Here is a 13,159-nt window from a genome sequence, read left to right on the forward strand (position 1 = left end):
GCAGGCTTTATCATTACTGTGCAGTGAGTGGCAGTCATTCTTTTTTTCCCTAATGTCCAAATGTTTGCTTAGGATGTGGCTTTGTACTTTTAGTGCACACATTACATTATGAAGAATGATGCGCGCACACACACACACACACACACACACACACATACAGCCTGGAGATGGTACAAGAGAAGGCAAATGTGCAGTAAATATTCATGCAATTTACTTGAGTGTATTTAATCTGAAGGCATGTTGTCTCCTGTAGTTTTGTCTTCCAGTCCTTGACCACGCCTCCATCTCCATGTCAGGAGTGTGTTAGTGCTTTTGTGGGTGTGTGTGTGTGTGTGTGTGTGTGTCAGTTTGGACGGAAAACTCCTCCGAGTAAAGCCCAAACTGCTCCTCTGCTCAGGTTCTCTCAGTCTTTCTGCAAGTTAATCAAGGTAAGTAAAAGTTAAAGGAAAGTGAGCTTTGAGATGATGAAGAGCCGCGCTGTGCTGTAGCGCATGAAATCATCAGCTGTTCTTCTGCTGCCTGGAGTTTGGAGACATTAGTCGGGTCCAGGCAGCTTTTTGGTGTGTGTGTGTGTGATACACTACTTGCGTTTGTGTTTCGGATTCTTGCAAGAACAGACAGAATGAGGGATCAAGATGTCCAGAAAGAATCCGGATTGTTTAGTTCTGCAGCGATTCTGCGCGCGCCTGTCTTTTGTGTGTTGTGAGGTTGTGTGTGATTACTGTACAACAAGGTTGCAAAACCGCTCCATTGTAATGAAACTTGGTTTTTGCACCAAAAATTGCACCATTTAGGGAGGATGATTTGTTGTTGTTGTTGTTGTTGTTTTTCTGTTTTCAAATTAAATGCAAATGAAATCTGGTTTTACATTTTCACACACTATATCAGGGACTGAAGCTTTGCCCAAGCACAAGAGCGTCTTGAATGCACAAGTTGTTGCAAAATTTCAGTGCAGTTACGGGAAAATAATCAGTTCAGGCAAAACAGACATGCTGTTATTTATTTTTTTCTTTAAAACATCCCAAAGTGTTTTTTTTCCTTAAATACCAGAGTAAGCTGTCATAGATTGAGGTTTCGTTGTTTTAAGACTGACAGCTCGGACTTTTATCTGTTTAGAGTTACATCTGTTTATAGCTCTGACACTGGAGACTCCTTCCCCAGATCCAGAACGCCGCCTCATCTGACCGATCAGAACTGAAATCTCAACCTCGATACGTTTACGTCTCACGGTTCCTCTCACAGTTCTTCTTGCCCCAGAGCATTTGGCGACCGTGTCGTGGGAATCGTAATGACCGCGAGCGAGCAGAGTTCTTCTTCTGTGACTCACCAGTTATAAATCCCACACCGCAGAAAGCAGAACTGCCTTTTTGTTCTTGGGCTGGTTTTTCCCTGGTTTGTTCTTTTACTTCATTCTCCGGACTGATTTGCCTCCGCCGCTTTTTTTACCGCTTTCGTGCAGACTCTGTGTATGCGTGTGTGTGTGTGTGTGTGTGTGTGTACCCTGAGTACCCAGAGTGGAAAGTTTCCTAACCTTCGTGCCTGTCTTTTCTCAGGGTTACCATGTGGTTTTTATAACTCAGTAAACAAATCCAGCCAAGTTCTCTTCTCCCGGAGGAGCGGCCCAGGCATCTCGCACCGTCTCTCCACTCGGCTCTTCGAGGTCTTAAAGGAACCATCTGAACCACATATTACGCTAACAGATTCCCAGTATTAGCACTGTGACACTGCGTTACAGTCCTGTTGGTCAGAACTCGCTCTTACAGCGATATCTTTACGTTTCATGCATTGAAGGACCTGAAACCAGTCTCCCAGTCAGAATTTCTGTATGTCTGTCCAGACAGATTAAGTCGCAGCATAACACAACACTGTCTGTACAGGATGTAATGAATCTCCTGCAGTTTTTAGATCTCTGCCTGAAGTTTAATCTGCACCATCAGTGAATCTAAATGTGGAGTAAAAGTGATGTTATGAACAGTTATGTGTGGGATTTAATAATCTACTGTAAAATAATCTACTAATGCGCTACTGTCTCAATGTAAACAAACACCTGCACCAATAGATATTAATTAGAAAAGATAAAGTGAATATTTTTACTGGGATTAGTTCATATTTTCACTTTGGCTGAAATAACAGCGCTGAAGTGGTATAAGTGAATTTTAACACGCTGGAGTGGTTTTAAGACAAAACTTCATCTTTATCCTTTTATCTACTTTTTCCATTTCTCATCTGTGATTCACTCTCCGATTACCGAACAGGGAGTGTATTTGTCTGACCACATATAATTAATAGCTAAAGCCCCGCCCACTTCCACAGAAATAACCTGTTTGATTGACATGTGTGTGCGTGTGTGCCATGCGGTTCTGGTTTTCATTTCCTGCTCTCACTAATACACCCCCATGTGTGTGTTCTCATTGTCTTTATTTTGGTAAACCCCTGTTCTGAGCGAATGCAGCCGAAGGTGTTTGTATCGTCTCCTGCGGTCCAGTCAGAATAAACGTGATCCTTCTTCCCTGTTTCAGAGATGATATAAAGCACAGATTAATAAACGGTCATGGACAATGTGTTTTGTTCACTAGGATACTGCTTCAGTGTCTCTAAATGTCCTGTCGGGGCCACGCCCCCTTTACTGTGACTGACATACAGAGGCCACGCCTCCTTCTCTAAGACAGGAAGATAAAGAGGCCACGCCTCCTTCTCTAAGACAGGTACAGGTAGAGACGCAACACTTTTAGCTTTGTCTCACTTCTTCTTACTGTCTCTCTCTCTCACTTTTTTGTCTTTCTCAATGTTTTTCTGTCTCTCTCTCTCTCTCTGTCTTTCATACTGTCTTTCTCACTGTTTTTGTCTCTCTGTCTCAATGCCGTATCTGTTTGTCTCCCTCTTGCTTACCATCTCTCTCTCTGTCTCTCTCTGTCTCACTCTCTCTACTCTCTCTTTCTCTTAAACACCGACTCTCTCTTACTGTCCTTCTCTTTCCCTCTCACTGTCCTTCTCTTTCTCACCCTGTCTCTTTTGTCTATACAGAAAGGTGGTGTTGCGTCTGGTTTCCATCACGTGGTGACTAACGCGGCAGACGCGAAGCGCGTGCTGCAGGTGAAGGGCCGGAGAGCGATCAAAGCCACTGAAGTAAACTTCTCCTGGTCCAGCTTTAATAAGGGCGACTGCTTCATCGTGGGCCTGGGACAGGTAACGTCCTCCACTACACGTCCTCCCAGTGTGATGTGCAAGAAACTTTGACTGCCTTGTTATTTTCATTTCATTGGTTTTTAACCTTTGAATTCCCGTGCAGAACATCTACCAGTGGATCGGCAGCGAGTGCAGTGTTGCCAACTTAGCGACTTTGTCGCTATATTTAGCGACTTTTCAAATCCCTCTAGCGACAATTTTTTAAAAAAGCGACTAGCGACAAATCTGGCGACTTTTTCTTGTGTTACTGGAGACTTTTGGAGACTCTGATGTGTCTGTACTGACTCTTCTCAACTTGCCACAGCAGCTGCCGCCGCCGGCCCCTCCCCCGTCCCAAAGCACTCACAGACCCCCGCCCCCAGCTGCAGTTACTGCAGGAGATGCTCGTTCCTACGAGTCTTGACTGCCCATGCGCAAATCCGCCGTTAAGTGATCCCGCCTTGACGACTTTTTTTTTTTTTTTTTAAGCGCCTAGTGACAAATCTAGCAACTTTTGGACAAACCTTAGCAAGTTTCCAAATGTCGCCAATACTGTCCTGTAAGCACGAGGTCTTGCTTTCCCGGTACAGTTACTCATCTCCCTGTGTCTGCCCTGATCGGTGTTGCAACGGACCTATCACTTACCTGCTTCTCTTTTGCTTGAAATAAAACTATTTAATTTGACCATTTTCTTTTTTTTCTTATTTATTTATTTTTTTCTTCCGATGCACTTATATTACTCACTGTTACAAAGCTTAAGTTCATAATTATATTGGACACATAAGGAAGGATTAGGGAAAACACGCAAAATGCAAATACGACGTAATTACGTCATCAATATGCAAATATACGCATGACGTCATCTAGCGACATTTGGCGACTTTTCGAGCAGACTTTAGCTACTTTCCGTTGAAAATAGTTGGCAACACTGAGCGAGTGTAACCGCTATGAGAAGGTGAAGGCGTCTCAGGTGGCCATCGATATCCGCGACAACGAGCGCAACGCCAGAGCCAAGCTGAGCATAGTGGAGGAAGGAATAGAACCGGAGGAGCTCATTAAAGTGAGAAGCATACACACACACACTGTATATTTAACAAAAGAAGAGTAAATAGGTACAATAATGTCTTTTTTTTACCAGAATAGCCACACTGTGTGTGTGTGTGTGTGTGTGTGTGTGTGTGACTCTCCTCTCCAGGCTCTCGGCTCTGTGACCGCCATCGCTCCTGCCACACCTGATGACGAGGCGGTTGAGACGTCCAACAAGAAAATGATCCAAACCAATCTGGATTCAAAGTGGCACTTTCCACAGAGACTGCCCTTCTGTCAGTCACTGAGAAGCTCCATGCTGCTAGATCTACTAAACTTTCATCTGTCCTCATCCTCCTGGACCTGTCAGCTGCATTTGACACGGTGAACCACAAGATTCTATTATCTATTCTTACAAGCCTTGGAATTTGTGGAACAGCGTGGCAATGGTTTGCTTCTTACCTAAAAGATAGGTCATATGAGGTAACATGAAGGGGATCTACATCTGCCCCACGTAGACTCCCTACTGGTGTTCTGCAGGGCTCAGTACTTGGTCCTCTTCTGTCCTCCCTCTATACCCGGTCTCTTGGTAAGGTCATATCATCGCATGAATTCTCATACCACTGTTATGCAGACGATACCCAACTTGTTCTCTCCTTTTCTCCCTCTGACACTCAGGTTTCCACCCGGATCTCAGCATGTCTGGCAGACACCTTATTCTGGATGGCTGCTCATCAGCTGAAGCTCAATCTCAGTAAAACCGAACTGTTGTTTATCCCTTGTGACTCATCCCCAGGTCAAGACCTTGTGATATCCATGGACAACAACCAAATCACTCCTTCAGCCACCACCCGCAATCTTGGGGTAACCGTGGACAATCATTTGTCATTTTTCCCCACACATCGCTAACCTTACTCGCTCTTGTCGATTTCTTCTTTACAAAATCAGAAGAATTCGCCCATTTCTTTCTTCACAGGCTACTCAGGTGCTTGTTCAGTCCCTTGTTATTTCAAGACTGGACTACTGCAACTCACTCCTGGCAGGCCTGCCTCTGTCCATGATTCGTCCTCTGCAACTGATCCAGAATGCAGCAGCACGTCTCGTTTTTAACCTTCCCAAGTTCTCCCACACCACCCCACTCCTCCGCTCCCTGCACTGGCTTCCTGTAGCTGCCCGCATCAAATTTAAAACACTGATGCTTGCCTACAAAGCTAAAAATGGCCCAGCACCCACTTACCTCTCTGCGCTAATTACACCACGAACTGCACCACGTTCCCTCCGATCCTCCAGCACTGCTCGCCTCATCCCACCATCTCTCAGGGATCGAGGGCGGCATTCATCCAGGCTCTTTTCTGTTTTAGCACCTGGGTGGTGGAATGAACTTCCTCTAGATGTCCGTACATCAGAGACTTTGACTATCTTTAAACGACGACTCAAGACGCATCTGTTTCTCCAGTACTTGGACTAACCCCCCCCCCCCCCGAAAAAAAAAAAAAAAAAAAAAACCTCTTCCCAGTTGTGTTGGACTAATGGCACTTAGTTATTAACCTAGTTAACCCAGTGTAAGTATGTATCCAATGATGTAAACATCAAAGCACTTTTTGTAAGTCGCTCTGGATAAGAGCGTCTGCCAAATGTCTAAATGTAATGTAAATGTAAATGTAAAATGGCAGCGTTGTACCTGGTAATACACAACCTTCACACACCATACACACCAACCAGCAACACACACTTAACCAGGTTAACGAGTCTTAACCTGATCACATTTTCTTGCATTAGTCATTCTAATCTAATAATCCCATTCAATCGCAATTATTTAAATATAAAAATCTCACTTTAATATTTCAAATCTCGTAATCCCACTCGAATAATCCCGTTCTAATCATTTGAATACAATATCACTTTAATACTTTACATATCTTAATCCCACGTGAATGATTCCATTCTAATGACTTAAACATAATAATCTCACTTTATTTTTAAAATATCATAATCACCCTCTAATAATCCCATTTAAATTGAATCCCACTTAAATCATTCTGCTTAACTCCACTCAATTCAGTAACGCTACCCTGATCATTTCAGCCTTATAATCTCACTCATATAATCCCACAAGAATAGTTCCACTTGAATAATTCCAGGTAATCTTATTCAAATAATCTCTAATAATTACACTTTAATTATCCCAATGTCATAATTTTACTTCACACTCTAATCACACCACTTTAATAATTTAACTCTAACAATCTCATTATAATGATACTTTTGAAAATTAATAATCCCATGCAAGTAGTTCCACTGGTATAATCCTACGTCAATAATCTTACTCTGTGCAGATCTCCGATGCCACTGGCTCCATGAAGATGTCCGTTGCGGCCGCGTCCAGTCCGTTCAAACAGGAAATGCTTAATCCTAATAATTGCTTTATCCTGGACAACGGCGTAGGCGGCAATGGTGCCGATCAAATTAATCCCCTGAGAGGAGTATATCAAATTCCATTGGGTGCGTTTGGCAAACAACCCAATATAACTGACTTCCTGTTGAGTCGAGCCCATGACATTCATAGCGAAAGTTGTTCAGCTCAAAGAGTTTTAAATGTGCACCTGGTTTTACTTGAATATGTGCAAGCGTGTATGAGCTTTGCAGCAAATTCTCGTGTTAAGGCCCTGTGCCACGCCCAGCGATGATTAGTATCCAATCACAGCACATATTCTTTTTACAGTACAGAAATTACAGTTTATATTTACTGTATGAATGAGCATGTCGAACTTTTGGTTTGTTTATAGTTTGTTACACGTTTCATTCTTAGGTCTGAACGCAAACGCGGAAGTCAGCCATAAAAGTGGCTGATGAACTTATTAAAGAGAAGAACTACTCTAATAAAACACAGGTACACTGCCTTCATGAGCAAAAACATTCTACACAACACAAAACACTGAGCTGTGATTGTTATTCTGTGTTAAAGCTTTATTACAGCGTTAACTTTGTGTTTGTGTGTGTGACTGCAGGTCCAGGTGCTGCCTGCAGGGGGCGAGACAACTCTCTTCAAGCAGTTCGTCAGTAACTGGAAGGATAAGGACCAGACCACGGGCCCGACCAAAGCCTACACCATCGGGAAGATCGCCAAGGTGCAGCAGGTCCCCTTCGATGCCTCCACCCTGCACTCCAACCACGCCATGGCTGCGCAGCACAAGATGGTTGACGACGGCTCTGAAAAAGTCCAGGTACGGAACACTCGCTAGAGCTAACTCCATTTCTATATCGTACTGGAGCTGTGTGATGCTTAACAGGGAAACCTGAGAGAATTTAATGTTCACACCTGGAGTAAGACCCAGGTACAGTGTGCTTCTGATTGGAGTTAAGACATATAAAAAGGAACCTCTTTATTACGAGCATAATTAGTTCTGGAAGCGGCTCGTATGGCAAAACACTCGTAAATCAAATCGAATTTTCCCATAAGAACTAATGGAAATTCTAATTATTTGTTCTACAGCCCAAAAAAATAAATAGATAAAAATAATTTATACAAAACATTAGGTAAAAAGTAAAAAAATTAACTTGCACTTTAAAAATAGTTTATTTATTTAGTATTTTATTTAAAAATAAATCCCGGGGACCTCCCCGGGGTAAAGCACTTGCCCTATCATCTGGAGATTGCTGGTTCGATCCCCGGGTTATGCTGCAACCTCTCACGGCCGGAGGTCTGGAAAGAGCTGATTGGCCGAGCTCCCACATTAATACAGCTCTACAACCCAATCAGGGGCATCTGTGAGCTCACGTAAGGGGAGGGAGCGGATGGCACTGTCCTCCAAGTGTGTTACTCCACCCCCAACGGTGCGTGTGCGAGCAGTTCAAAAAGATGGTCGGTGATGTCACGTGAGTTGGAGGAAACACGTGATAGTCTGCGGCCTTCCCGACTGAGTGGCAGTAGAAGCTTAATGTGGAAGCCCCCTAGTGACTGGGAGAACTAAATTAGAGTGAAAAATCGGGGAAAAAAATAAAAAAAAAAGCAAAAATTTAAATAAATAAATAAATCCCGACAGATGAAAGACCTGTTCGTTTTTCAAGTCAAAATTTATTTAAAAAATCTTTGCTTGTCTTGCGGAAAACTCGCAAATCGTGTTACTTGCAGTTCGAGGTTCCACTGTATTTGGGTTACAGAAAGTAATAAAGGGAAGGAAGATAAAGATAAAAGAAGAAACAGAGGACTGAAAAAAAAGAAAGAATAAAAAAAGGGATAAAAGAAAGGTTAAATAATTAAGAAATAATCATTAATTGATTAACAATGGGATAATATATTATTAAGATTAATTAATAAAGGGTTGAATTAATAAAGAAAGGGAGGATATAGAATATAAGAAGAAATAAATGAGGGAATGCAGGGAAAAAAGTAAGAATAGAGGCATTGTTGTAAGAAAGAAAGAAAGATTGTTGTACATGAAATAAAGACAATGTAGGTAAAATATTTAAAAGAAAAAAATTAGAGAAGGATAGAGTGGTGAAAAAAAAACCCGATGAATAGATGGAGACGAAATAAAAAAAGAAAACAGAGAAAAGTATTTGTAAAAGAAACAAGATGAAATAAAAAAAAAGGGGAGGAAAGAAAAGAGAGTTATAAAAGAAAAGAATGATAAGGATGAAAGAAAGGAAGGATGGATGGATGGAAGACAGTTAAAAAAATTAGACAGACAACAGAAAATGATGGTGAACGAAGGACAGAAAGAAAAATGTTTGATATTTAAAAATAAAAAAGAAAGAATTGATGTGTGATGATAAAAGGAATTAATAAGCCAGGTGTGTGTGTTTGCGTGTGTGTGTGTGTGTGTGTGTTTATATAGATCTGGCGTGTGGAGGGCGGAGCTCGCGCCCCCGTTGCTCCCGCTTCGTATGGTCATTTCTACGGAGGCGACTGTCAGACATCATCCCATACACCTATAAACAGGGCAGCCGAGAGCAGCACATCATCTACACCTGGTGAGTCGAGCCACGCCCATGTACACCTCCTGACCAATCAGAGGTGGAGCATTCAGCAGAGTGGTGAGTGTGTGACTGTGTTCCTCAGGCAGGGGTTAAAGTGCACTCAGGACGAGCTGGCCGGCTCGGCGTTCCTCACCGTGCAGCTGGACGACTCCATGGGCGGAGCTTCGGTCCAGATGTGCCTCATTAATTTAATGATCTGAACACCAGGGGGCAATGCTGGACAGTTTTTTATAAGTCTAAGAAAGGATAAGGACTAGAATGAATAGAGATATTGATTTTAGCAGATTTATGTCAAATTAATATGGCAAATTGCAAGATAAACAAAATTCTTTGATGCTGTAAAAGGAAAGTAATCAACTTCGGGGTAGCCACCCGACTTGTCTTTAATTATTTTCCGAAAACAGTAGCTATGCATCACAAAGTTTTCTATCGTTGTATAAGTAGATGAAATGAAATGGACTCGGCTCATGTTTCTGCCATGTCTACTGTACCCGCCGTTCAGGTGCGCGTCACTCAGGGTCAGGAGCCACCTCACCTGATGAGCTTGTTCAAAGGGAAGCCTATGATCATCCACAGCGGAGGGACGTCTCGTACAGGGGGACAGACGCAGGCGGGAAGCACGCGTCTCTTCCACATCCGCACCAGCACTGCTAAAGCCACTCGCGCTGTGGAGGTGAGTGGGCGGAGTCTCTCGGGTTTAACCTGAGTCCATATTTCAGCAATTTATAGTATTAATAAGATTATAATAAGCAAATGCAAATAATATTAATGAGTTAGAAATTTAGTTTATACATATCTTTCTCTCTCTGTCTCTCTCTCTCTCTCTCTTTCTCTTTCACTAGGTGAAACCGTGTGCATCCAACCCCAACTCCAATGACGTGTTCGTGCTGAAGTCTCCTGATTCGCTGTTTGTCTGGCGCGGCGCCGGAGCCAGTGAGGAGGAAGCTCAGGCTGCCAAACACGTCGTCGGCTTCCTGGGAGGGAAACCCACTGACGTAGCCGAGGGCAAAGAGCCAGGTCATGATCAGCTCTGCATTATTTATTTATATATACTGTATATTAAAAAAAAAATCCAAATCCGTTTGAATTAAGCTTGCAAAAGTATTATGTTAAATTCTGGTTCGATAAGCTTTCCTTTAAAGTAGAACTGATCGTTAAAAATGCTGCAGTATGAACTGGTTTTAATCCCCGATGTCTCCTCGTAGCCGGATTCTGGACCGCTCTGGGAGGGAAGAAGGAATACCAGACTTCCAAAACTCTGAAGAGCGTGATCAAGCCCCCTCGCCTGTTCGGATGCTCCAACAGCAGCGGCTGTCTCAAGGTTAGATGGATAAATCAATAAATAAACAAGATATTGATATTATTAACAAATGAATGAGACGTGCTGCTGTGTGTGAATGAATTCATCGCTGATCTTGCGCTTCTTCTTCTCCGCTCAGGTTGAGGAGGTTCCCGGTGACTTCACTCAGTCAGATTTGGCCACTGATGATGTCATGTTGCTGGACACTGGGGATCAGGTGAGTGAAGTCCGTCCACTGAAAAGCAATCAGGGAAAATAACAGACAGATAAAATAATTATAACAAGACGGAAGTGAAGAAACAACAAAGAAAATACAACTAAATGAAATCACATGACTTGAAAGCTAAGAAATGTTATAATAATGCAGTAGATTAAATACAGTGTGTACAGAATAAAGCATAAAGGCATTTTATTTCGTCGCAAAGATAGGGCTGCGAACGTTTAACTATCAGATAAGAAAAATTAATAAATCATTAATTACTAATGATAAGACATATATTTTTTAACATTTCTGCTGGCACAAATCAAAATGTATTAGTTATGTGAGATTACAAATGAATGAAGCGCAAATAATTAAACAAACATAATTTTAAAAAGAAATGACTGAACTTCTCTCCAGCTTCCTTTTCAAACAAGGCAGCTAAAAAAAACATAAATGCAAGTGCGCCATCCTGTGGTGAACAAGTTAATAGATACTTGACATAAACAAGTATTATCCCTCCATTCATTTTTAATTAATAAAGTTGCTGAATAAATAAGGATTTATCATTTACATCACTAATAGTTTGGGAGTGATTAATAAAAAGTTATATATTTTTTTATTTAAGCATTATTTTTTGGTGCATTAAAAAGCTAGCAAAATTTTTAACCACCCTTGTTGATTGGATATGTAGTAAAATGTTGTGCTAAGTTATGGAGAAATATTATGCAAAACAAATATTTTTTATTAATACATTTGAATCAGTTAAATCCTTAATACTATTTAATCTATTAATGATTACTTATTAAGATCCCTAATTGAAAGCATGTAGTTAAATCCTTGAGCTGATTGTGATCCTTTTATCTGTAGATCTTCCTGTGGGTCGGCAAAGACGCTAACGAAGTAGAAAAGACCGGCGCTCCAAAGATCGGTAATACCTAGTTTTATACACTGTGAATAATGTTTATTGTTATTATTATTTAACATATATCAACAAATATTATCCACATTTCAGCTAAAGAGTATGTGGACTCGGACCCGTCCGGCCGGCGTGGGATCCCCATCACCACCATTAAACAAGGAGCCGAGCCTCCGACTTTCACAGGCTGGTTCCAAGCCTGGGATTGTCAGATGTGGGACTCTGATCCCCTGGAGAAAATCCGTGCTCGCTTCTAACTCCTAATCATCCTCTAACTGCTGTTTGCACAGGCTCGATACACAAACAGCCTATTTTTTGCATATTTTTCTCTGCACTTTTCTGTTATTTCTTACATTCTACATCCTCTTCCATAAGTGGCATAAGAGAAAGTGATGGACAGGTCAGCTGACAGGTCAGTATTTTGTTCCCAGGTTAACAAAATATTGATGAAATAATATTATTAAATATTAAGGATTAGCGATGTGATTGTAGTTCTCCAGAACCTTCATGTCCAATCCAAGGTGTTTCAATTCTGCCTTTAAAACAGAAATTCTGGCAATTATTAATCTCACCATCAAACATCAACTACGTACATTAAATATGTTCAGGTGTAAGATGCTAAAAAAACATGTCCCCTTAATAAACTTTCACTATTTTTAGTGCGTGTGTATACTTTTTAGCAGGGTGTATCTTATTTTCAAACCTATTGGTTGGGGAACAAAAAATCTCCAATAATTCTTACATTCTGGCATCCTGGCCCAAGTGCCAAAATAAAGACGTTAAAAATGAAGTTTATTGTGGTTTTTTTTTTTTTTGTTGCCATTTATAGCATTTCTGAAGCCTTTACTTTCTTTATTATATTAAAGGATCCGTCCCTGCAAATCCTCTGCAACACACAGGGCCTGTGACTCATGAAGTCCAATAAGTTATGTCTGAAAATGTTTTAGGATATTAAACAATAAATCAGACATGGAGTGTTTCCAATCGCCGGATGTGTTCTCTTGTCCTCTTTCTACTTGTTTTATAACTATATGTTTGACCTGTGGCGCAGACAGACTCTGTTACATGATGGGCTGCGGTGGCTCAGATTTGTTAGGCTCTGGGATACTTTTTGATCGGAAGGTGTGTGGTTCGAGCCCCAGCGCTGCCACTGTCTCGAGCAATCGGCCCTAGAGCAACATCATTAACGCCTACATTATAGCAGCTATAAACGTTTGTTTCCTCACTGGCCTCTTTGTTTTCTCTTTCTTGAGGATCAAATAAAACAAAATAAAGCAAATGCAGCTTGTCATGTTAATGAGAAACTACAAGGGCTTACAAACATAAAATGTGAGTTTTTCCTCTGATTGTTACAAAACACTGACACTGGAGACTCCTTTCTTAAAGGTTCCATACTTTACCCCTTATTAACAAGCTAACACGGGTTTCAGAGCTTCTCCAGAGTGTGTGTTAATGCCCCAGATATAAAAATAGGGCTCAGATAATACATTATGTCACACCTAAAAATCTCTTTCACTCTTATTACAAACAGCAGTTCAGTGTCTACGTGCATGAGCTACTCCCCAGACAT

The 13,159-nt window shown here is 41.5% G+C and overlaps 1 pseudogene; it reads left to right on the forward strand.

The window, feature by feature from the left end:
* The first annotated feature begins 167 nt into the window (after positions 1 to 167).
* Positions 168 to 12,248, forward strand: LOC128512887 (gelsolin-like; annotated as a pseudogene).
* Positions 12,249 to 13,159: the final 911 nt, after the last annotated feature.

The sequence above is a fragment of the Clarias gariepinus genome, chromosome 25, assembly GCF_024256425.1.
Source record: "Clarias gariepinus isolate MV-2021 ecotype Netherlands chromosome 25, CGAR_prim_01v2, whole genome shotgun sequence".
Lineage (NCBI taxonomy): Eukaryota > Metazoa > Chordata > Actinopteri > Siluriformes > Clariidae > Clarias > Clarias gariepinus.